The sequence below is a fragment of the Anoplopoma fimbria genome, chromosome 1 (genome assembly GCF_027596085.1).
Source record: "Anoplopoma fimbria isolate UVic2021 breed Golden Eagle Sablefish chromosome 1, Afim_UVic_2022, whole genome shotgun sequence".
Classification (NCBI taxonomy): domain Eukaryota; kingdom Metazoa; phylum Chordata; class Actinopteri; order Perciformes; family Anoplopomatidae; genus Anoplopoma; species Anoplopoma fimbria.
This window is the reverse complement of record NC_072449.1, coordinates 8,220,011-8,229,889: the sequence shown is the minus strand read 5'-3', so window position 1 is coordinate 8,229,889 and position 9,879 is coordinate 8,220,011.

Here is a 9,879-nt window from a genome sequence, read left to right as displayed (position 1 = left end):
CTTCCATTCTAGCAGAGTATTGTTATTTCCTGATTAAATCAGCGTGAGGAGGAATACTGAATCTGTTCTTCCTGTCATGTGGTCATTGTTTAGACTTTACATCAATACAGCTCCATCTGTTTTGTCTGTCAGGAGTTTTGAGGAGGAAGAAGAGGAAAATGAGTACGTGGTGCTTTTAAAGTCAGAGAGAGAAATTCAGCCCTTTTGTTTTTTGAATTTCCAGTCAGAAATTGGAAAGTTGTTGTCAATTCACATCTGTAATTTTTGCAGCTTTTGCAACATAGCGTAGAAAGTATTTTTAATTTCTCACTGTGTTAAAGCTGCTCAAACATCACTTTAAAGCAGGGCCTCCTGTAGCAAGGTTTATGAAGGTGTTGGTCCACATTTACAAAAATGCTCCAGAATGAACCCTTTTCGCATGTGTTTCAACAGATTGAGCCAGTAAATATTAGCTGAACTGAGAACAATATCCTTGCTCAGATATGAGACACGAGGCTGGTGGCGAGGAGCAGCTTGGCAAGATTATTAAAGATGTGAACACGCCATCATAGAGAGACTGAGCGAGATCTAACCACACGGATGATGCAACGCAGCAGTTTGACTTTTATTGTCATTTTAGATTTTTTTTTAACCTTAACTTAATCCTCTAAAATGGCCGTGAAGTTGAATCTACACCTCACTTGTATTGCAGGATTTTTAATTTGGACTGTATCCCTCATGCTTTGCTTTTTCCTCAGAAGTGCTTTTGTTTGCATCTATGCACATATTCTATTTTGACCCCTTGACGAGGGACGCTGAGGTCAGCGGCATTTCAAAGAGGCCTTGCGACCACACTTGAGAGGGGCTGCTGCTCATCTGTGGGGGGGGGACTAGAGAGTAATCTCATCCGGGATCGGGCCGCGGCTTTTTTGAGTCCAGGGTGGTTCAAGGGTGGAACATGAGCCAAAGAAATCCATGTCATCCTGGAAAGAGAGCAGGAAGAGGATCACAGACACACGGTGATTAGTAACACATATATCTAGAGCCTGCCAGGGGCAGACTCAAAGCAGGATAGTCTCGTCTACATCAAAGAAGTTATGGCATCTCTTGGTTCTTTGACCAGCTGCTCCTAAAGCCAGAGTATATAGTATGACAAAAATGTAAAGGTATAGTATGACGAAAAAAATTCTTTATAGAAGTCATAGTTAAGTATTCCATAAAAACTGATAGTATAGTATCCCATGAACATTTCTCACAAAGTAATAAAAAATGTCTTAGTATGTCATAAACAAAGTCATAAAAAAGTCAAAACCAACTCAAAGTATAGTATATATTAAAATCTTTTAAAAAGATGTCAAAATGTGATTTCTTTTTTTAAATACAATAGTGCAGCTTTTTGTTTTGCATTTCTTTTTTCGACATTCTTTACCATGACTTTTTATGTCATACCATACTAGGATTTTCTCATGGCTTTTATTGACATACTATCCTATAACTATTTTCAACATATTATATTAAGACTTTTTTGATATACAGAACTGACTTTTTGACATACTGTGCTATGATAATTTTTTACTTTTATCGTCATATTATTTTGTTCTTGACTTTATTACATACATTGTAACTTGACATTATATACCATGAGTTTTAAAAACTATATTCATGATATGACACTAACTTTTTCATGATTTATTAAAAATGTTTGACATTCTATCATATGACTTTATTTGACACTCTGACTTATTTTTGATATTTTTTGGACATATGCCATGACATTTTTTAAGAGTTTTTAAGAGTCTTTATTCTTTGACTTTTTTATAACCTGCTTTATCATGACTTTTTGCGACATGCTGTATTATGACTTTTTTCAATGTACTATACTGTGATTTTTTTAGGACATTTTTTGTGACATCCTATGCCTTTTTTCCATGCTATACTAAGACTTTTTTGATATACTGTGTATCTTTATGACTTTTTTAGACATAATGTGAGTTTTTCATTACTTTTTTCGACATGCTATACAATGACTTTTTATGACTTTTTTTCTACTTTTCAAATTTTATGACAATCAATATCATACATCTTATTTTACATTAAAATAATATGACTTTCTATACTGAGTTTTTTTATTACATTTTTCAACACACTATTCCTCCTTTAATTGGATTTTATCAATACATTTTTCGACATACAAAACTATGACTTTTTTCGACATGCTATACTATGACTTTTTTTTTCATGACTTTTTTTTCGACAGGCTATACTATGACTTTTTTTTTCGACATGCTATACTATGACTTTTTTCGACAGGCTATACTATGACTTTTTTCGACATGCTATACTATGACTTTTTTCGACATGCTATACTATGACTTTTTCATGACTTTTTTCGACATGCTATACTATGACTTTTTTTTTCTATGACTTTTTCGACATTTTACATGACTATACTATGACTTTTTTCGACATGCTATACTATACTTTTTATGACTTTTTTCGACATGCTATACTATGACTTTTTCATGACTTTTTTCGACATGCTATACTATGACTTTTTTCGACATGCTATACTATGACTTTTTCGACAGGCTATACTATGACTTTTTTCGACATGCTATACTATGACTTTTTTCGACATGCTATACTATGACTTTTTTCGACATGCTATACTATGACTTTTTCATGACTTTTTTCGACATGCTATACTATGACTTTTTTCGACATGCTATACTATGACTTTTTCATGACTTTTTTCAACAGGCTATACTATGACTTTTTTCGACATGCTATACTATGACTTTTTTCGACAGGCTATACTATGACTTTTTATACATGCTTTTTATGACATTTTTCGACATGCTATACTTTATGATTTTTCAATGACTTTTTTCGACATGCTATACTATGACTTTTTTGACATGCTATACTATGACTTTTTCATGACTTTTTTCGACAGGCTATACTATGACTTTTTCGACATGCTATACTATGACTTTTTTTTTTCGACATGCTATACTATGACTTTTTCGACATGCTATACTATGACTTTTTTTCGACATGCTATACTATGACTTTTTCATGACTTTTTTTCAACATGCTATACTATGACTTTTTTCGACATGCTATACTATGACTTTTTCATGACTTTTTTCGACATGCTATACTATGACTTTTTCATGACTTTTTTCGACATGCTATACTATGACTTTTTTCGACATGCTATACTATGACTTTTTCATGACTTTTTTCGACATGCTATACTATGACTTTTTCATGACATGCTATACTATGACTTTTTTATGACATGCTATACTATGACTTTTTCATGACTTTTTTCGACATGCTATACTATGACTTTTTCGACATGCTATACTATGACATTTTTTCGACATGCTATACTATGACTTTTTCATGACTTTTTTCGACATGCTATACTATGACTTTTTCATTTTTTCGACATGCTATACTATGACTTTTTCATGACTTTTTTCGACAGGCTATACTATGACTTTTTTCGACATGATATACTATGACTTTTTTAAACAGGCTATACTATGACTTTTGTCGACATGCTATACTATGACTTTTTCATGACTTTTTTCGACATGCTATACTATGACTTTTTTCGACAGGCTATACTATGACTTTTTTCAACAGGCTATTATACTATGACTTTTTTCGACAGGCTATACTATGACTTTTTCGACATGCTATACTATGACTTTTTCATGACTTTTTTTCGACATGCTATACTATGACTTTTTCGACATGATATACTATGACTTTTTTTTATGACATGACTTTTTTCGACATGCTATACTATGACTTTTTTCGACATGCTATACTATGACTTTTTCATGACTTTTTTCGACATGCTATACTATGACTTTTTTTCGACATGCTATACTATGACTTTTTTCGACATGCTATACTATGACTTTTTCATGACTTTTTTCGACATGCTATACTATGACTTTTTCATGACTTTTTTCGACATGCTATACTATGACTTTTTCGACATGCTATACTATTTTTTCGACAGGCTATACTATGACTTTTTCGACATGCTATACTATGACTTTTTTCGACATGCTATACTATGACTTTTTTCGACATGCTATACTATGACTTTTTCGACATGCTATACTATGACTTTTTCATGACTTTTTTCGACATGCTATACTATGACTTTTTTCGACATGCTATACTATGACTTTTTCATGACTTTTTTCAACATGCTATACTATGACTTTTTCGACAGGCTATACTATGACTTTTTCATTTTTCGACATGCTATACTATGACTTTTTCATGACTTTTTTCGACATGCTATACTATGACTTTTTTCGACATGCTATACTATGACTTTTTCATGACTTTTTCGACATGCTATACTATGACTTTTTTCGACATGCTATACTATGACTTTTTCATGACTTTTTTCGACATGCTATACTATGACTTTTTTCGACATGCTATACTATGACTTTTTCATGACTTTTTTCGACATGCTATACTATGACTTTTTTCGACATGCTATACTATGACTTTTTCAACTTTTTCGACATGCTATACTATGACTTTTTCATGACTTTTTTCAACAGGCTATACTATGACTTTTTTCGACAGGCTATACTATGACTTTTTCGACATGCTATACTATGACTTTTTTCGACATGCTATACTATGACTTTTTCATGACTTTTTTCGACATGCTATACTATGACTTTTTCATGACTTTTTTCGACATGCTATACTATGACTTTTTCATGCTATACTATTTTTTCGACATGCTATACTATGACTTTTTTGACTTTTTACATGCTATACTATGACTTTTTTCGACATGCTATACTATGACTTTTTCATGACTTTTTTCGACAGGCTATACTATGACTTTTTTCGACATGCTATACTATGACTTTTTTCGACATGCTATACTATGACTTTTCTGGGACTTTTTTCGACATGCTATACTATGACTTTTTTCGACATGCTATACTATGACTTTTTCATGACTTTTTTCGACATGCTATACTATGACTTTTTTCGACATGCTATACTATGACTTTTTTCGACAGGCTATACTATGACTTTTTTCGACATGCTATACTATGACTTTTTCATGACTTTTTTCGACATGCTATACTATGACTTTTTCATTTTTTCGACATGCTATACTATGACTTTTTCATTTTTCAACAGGCTATACTATGACTTTTTTTTTGACGACATATACTATTTTTTCGACATGCTATACTATGACTTTTTCGACATGACTATTTTTTCGACACTATACTATGACTATGACTTTTTTCGACATGATATACTATGACTTTTTTATGACTTTTTCGACATGCTATACTATGACTTTTTTCGACATGCTATACTATGACTTTTTCATGACTTTTTTCGACATGCTATACTATGACTTTTTTCGACATGCTATACTATGACTTTTTTCGACATGCTATACTATGACTTTTTCATGACTTTTTTCGACATGCTATACTATGACTTTTACATGACTTTTTTCGACATGCTATACTATGACTTTTTCATGACTTTTTTCGACATGCTATACTATGACTTTTTCATGACATGCTATACTATGACTTTTTTTCATGCTTTTATACTATGACTTTTTCATGACTTTTTTCGACATGCTATACTATGACTTTTTCATGACTTTTTTCGACATGCTATACTATGACTTTTTTCGACATGCTATACTATGACTTTTTTCGACATGCTATACTATGACTTTTTCGACACATGCTATACTATGACTTTTTTCGACATGCTATACTATGACTTTTTTCAACATGCTATACTATGACTTTTTCGACATGCTATACTATGACTTTTTTCGACATGCTATACTATGACTTTTTCATGACTTTTTTCGACATGCTATACTATGACTTTTTTCGACATGCTATACTATGACTTTTTCATGCTATACTATGACTTTTTTCGACATGCTATACTATGACTTTTTTCGACATGCTATACTATGACTTTTTTCGACATGCTATACTATGACTTTACTATGACTTTTTCATGACTTTTTTCATGCTATACTATGACTTTTTCATGACTTTTTCGACATGCTATACTATGACTTTTTCATGACTTTTTTCGACATGCTATACTATGACTTTTTTCGACATGCTATACTATGACTTTTTTTGACATGCTATACTATGACTTTTTCATGACTTTTTTCGACATGCTATACTATGACTTTTTTCGACAGGCTATACTATGACTTTTTTCGACATGCTATACTATGACTTTTTCGACAGGCTATACTATGACTTTTTTCGACATGCTATACTATGACTTTTTCATGACTTTTTTCGACATGCTATACTATGACTTTTTGACTTTTTTCGACATGCTATACTATGACTTTTTCATGCTATGACTTTTTCATTTTTTCGACATGCTATACTATGACTTTTTTCGACATGCTATACTATGACTTTTTCATGACTTTTTTCGACATGCTATACTATGACTTTTTTCGACATGCTATACTATGACTTTTGTCGACATGATATACTATGACTTTTTTTGACAGGCTATACTATGACTTTTTCATGACTTTTTTCGACAGGCTATACTATGACTTTTGTCGACATGCTATACTATGACTTTTTCGACAGGCTATACTATGACTTTTTCATGACTTTTTTCGACATGCTATACTATGACTTTTTTTTTTCGACATGCTATACTATGACTTTTTTCGACAGGCTATACTATGACTTTTTTCGACATGCTATACTATGACTTTTTCATGACTTTTTTCGACATGCTATACTATGACTTTTTTTTTCGACATGCTATACTATGACTTTTTCATGACTTTTTTCGACATGCTATACTATGACTTTTTCATGACTTTTTTCGACATGCTATACTATGACTTTTTCATGACATTTTTCTACATGCTATACTATGACTTTTTTCGACATGCTATACTATGACTTTTTCATGATTTTTTTCAACAGGCTATACTATGACTTTTTTCGACATGCTATACTATGACTTTTGTCGACATGATATACTATGACTTTTTTTGACATGCTATACTATGACTTTTTCGACATGCTATACTATGACTTTTTCATGACTTTTTTCGACATGCTATACTATGACTTTTTCATGACTTTTTTCGACATGCTATACTATGACTTTTTTGACTTTTTTCGACATGCTATACTATGACTTTTTTTATACTATGACTTTTTTTTTTCGACATGCTATACTATGACTTTTTCATGACTTTTTTCGACATGCTATACTATGACTTTTTCATGATTTTTTTCAACAGGCTTTACGATGACTTTTTCCGACATGCTATTATACAATGACTTTTTTAAACAGGCAAAACTATGACTTTTGTCGACATGATATACTATGACTTTTTTCGACAGGCTATACTATGACTTTTTCATGACTTTTTTCGACATGCTATACTATGACTTTTTTCGACATGCTATACTATGACTTTTTTTGACAGGCTATACTATGACTTTTTCATGACTTTTTTCGACATGCTATACTATACTATGACTTTTTCGACATGCTATACTATGACTTTTTCATGACTTTTTTTGCTATACTATCGACATGCTATACTATGACTTTTTTCGACATGCTATACTATGACTTTTTTGACAGGCTATACTATGACTTTTTCATGACTTTTTTCGACATGCTATACTATGACTTTTTCATGACTTTTTTCAACATGCTATACTATGACTTTTTCATGACTTTTTTCGACATGCTATACTATGACTTTTTTCGACATGCTATACTATGACTTTTTTCGACATGACTATACTATGACTTTTTTCGACATGCTATACTATGACTTTTTCGACATGCTATACTATGACTTTTTCATGACTTTTTTCGACATGCTATACTATGACTTTTTCATGACTTTTTTCGACATGCTATACTATGACTTTTTTCGACATGCTATACTATGACTTTTTCATGACAGGCTATACTATGACTTTTTCGACATGCTATACTTTTTATGACTTTTTTCGACATGCTATACTATGACTTTTTTCGACATACTATACTATGACTTTTTTCGACATGCTATACTATGACTTTTTCATGACTTTTTTCGACATGCTATACTATGACATGACTTTTTTCGACATGCTATACTATGACTTTTTCGACATGCTATACTATGACTTTTTCATGACATGCTATACTATGACTTTTTTCGACATGCTATACTATGACTTTTTTCGACATGCTATACTATGACTTTTTTCGACATGCTATACTATGACTTTTTTAAACAGGCTATACTATGACTTTTTTCGACAGGCTATGCTATGACTTATACTATGACTTTTTTCGACATGCTATACTATGACTTTTTTCGACATGCTATACTATGACTTTTTTCGACATGCTATACTATGACTTTTTTGACTTTTTTAAACATGCTATACTATGACTTTTTCATGACTTTTTTCGACATGCTATACTATGACTTTTTTCAACAGGCTATACTATGACTTTTTTCGACATGCTATACTATGACTTTTTCATGATTTTTTTCGACATGCTATACTATGACTTATTTCGACATGCTATACTATGACTTTTATTTTTTCGACATGCTATACTATGACTTTTTCATGACTTTTTTCGACATGCTATACTATGACTTTTTCATGACTTTTTTCGACATGCTATACTATGACTTTTTTCGACATGCTATACTATGACTTTTTTCGACATGCTATACTATGACTTTTTCATGACTTTTTTCGACATGCTATACTATGACTTTTTTCGACATGCTATACTATGACTTTTTTCAACATGCTATACTATGACTTTTTTCGACAGGCTATACTATGACTTATTCATGCCTTTTTTCGACATGCTATACTATGACTTTTTCATGACTTTTTTCGACATGCTATACTATGACTTTTTTCGACATGCTATACTATGACTTTTTTTTTACTATGACTTTTTTGACAACAGGCTATACTATGACTTTTTTCGACATGCTATACTATGACTTTTTTCGACATGATATACTATGACCTTTTTCATGACCGGCTATACTATGACTTTTTTCGGCATGCTATACTATGACTTTTTCATGACAGGCTATACTATGACGTTTTTCGACATGCAGAAATCTGACTTTCTCATGACCTTTTTTAAACATGCTATACTATGACTTTTTTCGGACTTTCTGACATTCTATTCTATGTGTTACAACCTGACTCAAAGGCTGCAACATGAATGGGAGGCAAGACGAGTTGAAAGTTGTAAAGCATATTTATTTAAAGAATACATAAACTTAACTTAGCAAACTTGGAGAGTCAGTAATCAATAATGTCTGCATGTATGAATGTTTGGAAATGTCGGACAAACAAATCAAATCAGCAGCTGTATCAGCCAAGGAAGACAGAGGTGGGGACAGAGCCGGGTTCCCTGTTCAGGCTTTGAGTCTTTATGGCTGGAACTCCACGATGCTCAAGTGTGGTTCATCAGCAGCATTCAAAAACCTGAAAGACAAGCAGAAGCCAGCAAACAGGAAACAGACCCCTAGTGGAAGGGAGGGGTCGTCAAAGTGACTTTTCCATGACTTTTTTCAACTTGCTATACTGTGACTTTTTTCAACAGGCTATACTATGACTTTTTTCAACATGCTATACTATGACTTTTTTTGACATGCTATACTATGACTTTTTGACATGCTATACTATGATTTTTTTTGACATGCTATACTATGACTTTTTCATGACTTTTTTCGACATGCTATGCTATGACTTTTTCATGACTTTTTTTGACATGCTATACTATGACTTTTTCATGACTTTTTTTGACAGGCTA